Below are 5,541 nucleotides of genomic sequence, written 5' to 3'. Positions count from 1 at the left end.
CTGAGGGTTGGTGGTGGGAGGGGAGGCGGAGATTCAGTCAGCAGGAAAGTGAATCTCAGCCAGGTGTGGAAGTGCACGCAGTGCCCAGGGTTTAAATCCTGCCTGAGGCCCTTCCTGCCTGCGTGATCCCGCGCTCCTTACTTGTCCTCTCTGAGCCGGAGTTCTTCATTAGCAAAATGAGACAATAACCCTGTTTCCTAAGGGATCCACAGGCTTGAAAGTCCAGTCAATATAGATAAAACTTTGGCACCACGTAGGCGCTGAATAAATATTTCTTAAGAGCAGCAAACAGCTACTGGTGTATTAATAGGAGCCCTGGTGGCGCAGAGGTGAAACGCTTGGCGGTGCGAACCCACCAGTGGCTCTGCAGGAGAAAGACGTGGCAGTCTGCTTTCTTAGAGATTTACAGCCTTGGAAACCCTGTGGGGCAGTTCGCAATGAGTCGGAATCCACTCGATGGCGATAGATTTTTTTTTTTTTTTTTTAATGTTCTGGGAACTGCTAAGTGCTTTGAAAGCATTTTCTCCTTTAATCTTCCCTTCGACCCTATGAAGTGGGTGTTGTTGTCATTAGGGGACATTGAGTTGTTCCACTCATAGCGACCCCATGTGACAGCAGAACTGCCCCATAGGGTTCCCCCCCCTTTGGATAATTTATTTTATGTTTTGTTGATGTTATTCAGACTATACACAGCAGAACATACACCAATGCAACGATTTCTACATGTGAAATTCACTGACGTTGATTACATTCTTCAAGTTGTGCAGCCATTCTCACCCTTTTTCTGAATAGTTCCTCCCCTCATTGACATAAACTTACTGCCCCCTAATTTTCCTATCTAATCTTTTGAGTTGCTGTTGTCAATTTGATCCCATATAGATAGATCTTAAAAAAGCACCATGCTCAAGGCAAACATCCTTTACTAGTTAAGCTAAACTATTGTCTGGCTTTAAGAAAACTTCAGGGCATAATTTTGGCTTTAAGGTTTAAAGATTATCTTAAGGCAGTAGTTTCAGGGGTTCATCCAGCCTCCATGGCTCCAGGAAGTCTGGATTCCCTGAGAATTTGAAATTCTGTTCTTTATTTTCTCCCTTTTGATCACGATTCTTCTACAGAATCTTTGATCAAAATGTTCAGTACTCACAGGGTTTTCTAGGCTGTACTCCTTTTGGGAACTGATGAACAGCCACTGGGTGGATTCAAACCACCAATCGTTTGGTTAGCAGCCGTAGACCCTCCCAGAAATGCCTCCTGGGTTCATCCTGAGTCCTACCCTCAGTGCTTCTTGCATTCTTCCCAGTGGACCTACATTTGCACCCAAGAACACTCACGTGGTGTGTATGCAGGTCCAGGCAGCCGAATGCCAGAGCTCACAACCAGTGGGCCCTGAGGAAAGACACACAGCAGGAAGTATGCAGTGATGCACACACATGCACGCAGATGGGCTCATAAGCCTGAGACCAGAGCCAAGCTCTGGCCTTGTGTTCCAACAGAGATGCTCAGATCTGTGGCTTCCCAGGCATTGAGAGGCAGCTGTGGTACACTGGTTGTGTGTCTAAACTTTGGGGGCCGAATGCTGGTGTTCCAATGTCAGCTCTCCTCTCTAGTCGCCATGTGACTTTGGCAAAATTTTCACTGCCTCAGTTTCCCCCTTTGTCAATGAGGCTAGTGAAAAAAAGTAGATTCTACCTCATTACTTTGAGGATTAAATTCATATGAGGTGCTTAGAAAAACTGGTAGTGTTTTGTGTTGTCATAATTAGTATTTATATGCCTTTGCTTATTTAATCTTTAATGATATTTGACCAAGGAGATTGAACCTCACAGAGGAGAAGTGCCCTGGCCAAGGTCGCACAGCTGGGAAGTGTCGGAGTTGAGATTCAAATGAATCTAGAGCCCTTGCCTTTAGCCAGGAGCCCCTGGGTGGTGTAAATCGTTAAGCGCCTGCCCACTAACCAAAAGGCTGGCAGTTCAAACCCACCCAGAGGCACCTCAGAAGAAAGACCTGGCATTCTGCTTCTGAAGGATAACAGCCATGAAAACCCTATGGAGCAGCTCTACTCTGCACACATGGGATTGCTATGAGTCAGAATCGACTCAACAGCCCCTGCTACTGGTGCCTTTAACCACTATGTCATTTGCATCCCCAAAGTTTGAGGATCTTGTGTGTCATTACCACTGGGTAGAACTGTATAAAGAGTACTGGATGGGGAACCAGGAGACAGGAGAGAGTCCGCCACATTCATTCAATTCAATTCAGTCATTTGATGAATATTTAATGAGCACCTACTGCATGCCAGGCACTGTTGTAGGCACTGGAGATTCAGCTGGGAACAAGGCAGACAAAAATCCCAGCCTTCAGATAACTCATGGTCTGGTGGAGGAGACAGATAATAAATAACTACATGTACTAGGACTCCTGTACTAGGATTGATGCTATGAAGGAAAGGCCACAGTGCTGTGTGTCTGAGAAGGAGGTCAGGGAAGGCTTCTCTGAGCTAGTGACATTTGACCTTTGCTCAGAATGGTGAGTAGGCTTGAATCAGGTGAACATGAGGGAGGGGAGGGAAAAGGCTTCAAGGAGAATGAACAGCCTGTGCAAAGGTCTGGTGGCAGAAGGAAGTCTGGCACACTGAGGAAGAACTACCAAATGTACAAGGTCCATGGGGGTAGCACTTTGTTTTGTTCACTGTTATGTTTCTGATGCCTGACACAGTGCCTGGCACAGAATCCAAACAAACAAACAAAAAAACCATTGCTGTTGAGTCAATTCTGACTCATAGTGACCCCACAGGACAGAGTAGAACTGACTCATAGGGTTTACAAGGCTGTAAATCTTTACGGAAGCAGACTGCAACATCTTTCTCTTACAACGTGGCTGGTGAGTTTGAACCACCAACCCTTCGATTAGCAGCTGAGCACTTTAACCACTGCACCACCAGGTTCCTTGGCACACAACAGGGGCCTCTCTTGGTTACCTAGTACTGCTATAACAGAAATACCACAAGTGGATGACTTTAACAAAGAGAAATTTATTCTCTCATAGTCTAGGAGTGTAGAAGTCCAAATTCAGGGTGCCAGCTCCAGGGGAAGGTTTTCTTTCTCTGTCGGCTCTGGGGGAAGTTCCTTGTCATTAATATTCCCCTGTAAAGGAGATTCTCAGCACAGTCCAAAGGATGGGCTATTCTCCTGGGTCTCATTTCTTGGTGGTATGAGTTCCCCATATCTCTCTGCTTGCTTCTCTTATATTTCAAAAGAGATTGACTTAAGAAACAACCTAATCTTGTAGATTGAGTCCTGCCTCATTAACATAACTACCAATAATCCTGCCTCAGTAACATCATAGAGGTAGGATTTACAACATGTAGGAAAATCACACCAGATGATAAAATGGTGGACAATCACACAATACTGGGAATCATAGCCTAGCCAAGTTTACACATGAATTTTTGGAGGACACAATTTAGTCCATAACAGGGCCATAAAGTATTGGTTGAATGAATGAATAAGTGGGTGAATAAATGGAAGGATCTATGTATGTATGTATATACATATGTACATATGGATGGATGGAAGGTTGAATGGAAAGATGGATGTTTGGCTGCAGAATGAAGGGATGGATGGATAAATGGATGGGTGGATGCATGAATGGATGTATACTTGGATGAATGGATAGATGGATAAATGAATGAATGAATGGATGGATGGATAAATGGATGGATGGATGGTTAAATAGATGTATATTTGAGGGACAGATGAATGGATGGATGGATGGATGAGTGAAAGGGTGAGTTTGCACAAATACCTACAGATTCACACACAAAGATGCCTGGGAGTAGATGGTGACACACCGAAAGAAATGCACACATGTGTGTAAAAACAGGTTCACTTCTTCTCCTAGTGCTCCCCTTGGAGAGAGCAAACACTGAGGTGGGAGGTAGCTAAAGTTGGCCAGGGATGGGGAGGTGGAGAGGCAAATCCTTCCATCAGGGCTACAACTAGCCCCACCCCCACTGCAGTGCTGACATCATTTCTGAAATTGAGGAAAATGCTGATTCAGGGATTTATGTCCCAGGCTGGGTGCCAGGCTAGACAGGGGGACAGGGATTGCCTGAGAGAGATGGGGTGAGTTACAAGGGAGGCAGGTGGGGGATGAGGCAGTGAGACAAGGAATGAGATAGAGAGATAGACAGAGACACAGAGATGGCAAAGACAGTGATGGAGACAGAGAGAGACACACAGAGAAAGAGTAGAGAGGGAGAGATGGGGACACAAAGAAAGGTAAAGAGACAGAATGAGCGAGAGACACACACAGAAAAGACAGTGATGTAGAAATTCAAATTAAAATAGAGAGACAGCGAGGGTTCTAGAGACAGAGAGGTAGAGAAAGAGGAGGAAAGGTAAAGACAAAAAGCGAGAGCAATGGAGACACAGAGATGCAGACACAGAGAGCCAGACTCCAGAAAGGAGGAGAGAGAGTTACAGACACACAGAGAAATTCCCCTAAGAGGGAAGAAAGAAAGAGCTCCAGAGACAGCTAAAGCTAGATACAGAGATGGAGGACTGGGAAGGGGAACGGCTTTCAACTGATTGCTTCCCCTGTGCTTGACTCCAGGGCTTTGCTGTACCTTGCTTCATTTAATCCCCAACAGCCCTGAACAATGTCTATTGGAGGTAGCATTATTGGCTCAGAGAGGGAGAGACATTTGCCCAAGGTTGCACAGCCTGGGCATGGCAGTGTCGCATTCGACGCTGTCCTGTTTGAGTCCAGTCTTTGTTCTCTTCTTCATCCTGTGTTGCCTCATGAGGATCAGAAAGGTCAGGGCAGACAGAGCTGGGACCTGCCCAGTGTGTGTTACAGAAGGATAAAAGGAAATACTCACTTGTTTATTCATTCAACAATCACAGCCGAAGCTCCCCACGGCCCTCAGGGAGCTCCTGATCTGGCATTGGGCGGGGGGGAGGGCAGACACAGTTCCAAATCCCTGAGCAAGAGCAGCAGGGTAGGTAGATAGTACTCAGAGGTCTAGGAAAGAAGCACATAAAGAAGGCACAGAGGAGGGAGAGAGAGAACCCAACTTGTAGGAGGAGTCAGAAAGGACTTCCTGAAGGAGGGGGCATTTGAGCTTCTTGAAGGCATTCTTGAGGATGTTTGGGATATGGGGTACTCTCTCATACCCAAGAGTCTGGGTCCCCAGCCCCTCTTCCTCAGACCCAGGAGTCCAGGCCCCCAGTCCCCTCCTCCCCCAGACCAGTGAGTCAGGGCCCCAGCCCCCTCCCTCAAACCTAGGAGTTCTGGCCCCTAGCCCTTCCTCCCTCAGACCCAGGAGTCCAAACCCCCAGCCCCCTCCTCCTTCAGACCCAGAAGCCACAGCCTTCAGCCCTTCCCCCTCCCTCTGGAGGTGCCATGGCAACCAGGTCACCTGCCCACCTTCCCCTCCCCCATATAGAACCCAGTTTCTGTTTGAATCTTACCTGTTTCTAACCAGTTCCTGTGTGAGACAGGGATGAGCGGAGGGCAAGTGGGAACAGAAAGGGGATG

This window comes from Elephas maximus, chromosome 11, assembly GCF_024166365.1.
Source record: "Elephas maximus indicus isolate mEleMax1 chromosome 11, mEleMax1 primary haplotype, whole genome shotgun sequence".
Lineage (NCBI taxonomy): Eukaryota > Metazoa > Chordata > Mammalia > Proboscidea > Elephantidae > Elephas > Elephas maximus.
The sequence above is the reverse complement of the archived record's forward strand: the minus strand, read 5'-3'. Positions refer to the sequence as shown.